Source organism: Sinocyclocheilus anshuiensis, unplaced genomic scaffold, assembly GCF_001515605.1.
Source record: "Sinocyclocheilus anshuiensis isolate Anshui unplaced genomic scaffold, SAMN03320099.WGS_v1.1 scaffold517, whole genome shotgun sequence".
Taxonomy (NCBI): domain Eukaryota; kingdom Metazoa; phylum Chordata; class Actinopteri; order Cypriniformes; family Cyprinidae; genus Sinocyclocheilus; species Sinocyclocheilus anshuiensis.
The window spans coordinates 1,383,428-1,385,200 of NW_015536535.1; the positions used below are offsets into that span (position 1 = coordinate 1,383,428).

Genomic DNA, 1,773 nt, shown 5'->3' on the forward strand with positions numbered 1-1,773 from the left:
AACCTGTAAATTCAGAGTCCAAGTACTTGACCTGACCTTGTTTTTAATGCAATAGTAGTGAAAGGGAACACTGTGCCGTTTCGACACATATAACCATGCTATTCCATAAACTGCCTGTAGCACATTATAGGCAATTTATTGAAATAGCCATCTTACTGAGAGCCTTGAAAACCACGATTACCTGATGAGTGTCTATGCGCTCTTTTAAAAACAGGGTTTCCATAGGAACTATAGCCCTCCAGGCACACAATGGATGTATATGGAGGCCACTTGGCTGCCTGGTGTCAGATGACTGTTAAGTACACATTTTACAATGATTGGATGAATATGCAGACCTACTGACAAGGGGTTTCAATTAGTCTTCCTCAAACTAGAAAACATGCTGTGAATCTGCAGATTTTCAGTGTAGTACTTACAAGCACTATTAGAATTCATTGAGTAAATGTGGCACCCATCCATCATCGAGTGAGGGAGGTTCTCTTTGGAATGCTGCAGGTCTACTCAATCACCCCTGACATCTATATTGACTACAAATGAATCAAAGTCTATTTATGGGTCTGCTTTTAGTCGGTTGTCCAACTGATGTGTTTTTTTTACTTGAAAGTGGTTTGTGCGTTTGACCTCAAAGTTTATAAATCCAGATTATTCATGAATGAGCAAGCCATATCTATCTCATTTAACACATAAGTAATAAAAGGTCATGATGGGGGGAGGGAGGACACCAAGGCATTATTAAATCTAAATACAACTTATTTTAAAACTAAAATAAAGCACATATAATCAGCTCAAAAATATTTTAGAAAAATAACATTATTTTATATGCTATTAATAACATGGATGTCAGCTGATACAGAGCATAGGGAACATAAAGTTGCCCTATAATTGAACTTTAGAATGATTCAATTTTACTGTAAAGAAGTGTTACCCACTTTCTTATGACTTCACTGTACCATAGCTTTGCACTTATGTAATGAACCACATCAACACATTCAATAGCATTCAAAAAACTCAAATCTGATGGTGTATTTTTAAAATGTACTCAATTCCCATGCTGCATTTCACATACAACTGACCTGACTATTCTATCGCCACCACAGCACACATAACCTCGATTTGTAAAGTGTTATTTTAGTATCATTAAAGTACTATTATAGCTTTTATTAATATATATATATATATTTTTTTACATTTTGTTTTAAAGTTTTAGTAATTTTGTTGTTTTTTTTATAGATTTTTAAATTTCAATATTTTTTATTTATTAGTTATTTTAGTACATCAAGTTAAACTAAATGAAAATGAGAGATGTTGCCTTGGAAACTGGTTTAAAAAAAAGGAGTCAATTCCCATGCTACATTTCTTCTTTTTTTTTTTTTAAAGGGGTCATATGATGCGATTTCAAGTTTTCCTTTCTCTTTGGAGTGTTACAAGCTCTTGGTGCATAAAGAAGATCTGTACAGTTGCAAAGACTAAAGTCTCAAATCCAAAGAGATATTCTTTATAAAAGTTAAGAGTCAACCACACCTACCTAAAACGGCTCGTTCTAACACGCCCCCACATGTCTACATCACTATGTGGAAATATTAGCATAATGCCGCCCAAATGTGCACGCAAAGAAAGAAGGCGTGGTTTCAGGAACCGCAGTAGTGTTGATGCAGCCATGTCAGGGAGTTACATTGATTTTGCTTTCACACATTTTTTGTGCGAAAGCAAAAGCACTTTATTTGGCCTTCCGGAAGTAGATGCAATTAGGAATCATTGTTAAGATATGTTTAC

The 1,773-nt window shown here is 34.7% G+C and overlaps 1 protein-coding gene across 1 annotated transcript in view; it reads right to left on the reverse strand.

Moving 5' to 3' along the window:
• The window catches only part of tmem131l (transmembrane 131 like), a 64,831-nt gene that overhangs the window by 58,916 nt on the left and 4,142 nt on the right, over positions 1-1,773 (reverse strand). The gene's annotated exons all lie outside the window — the stretch shown is intronic.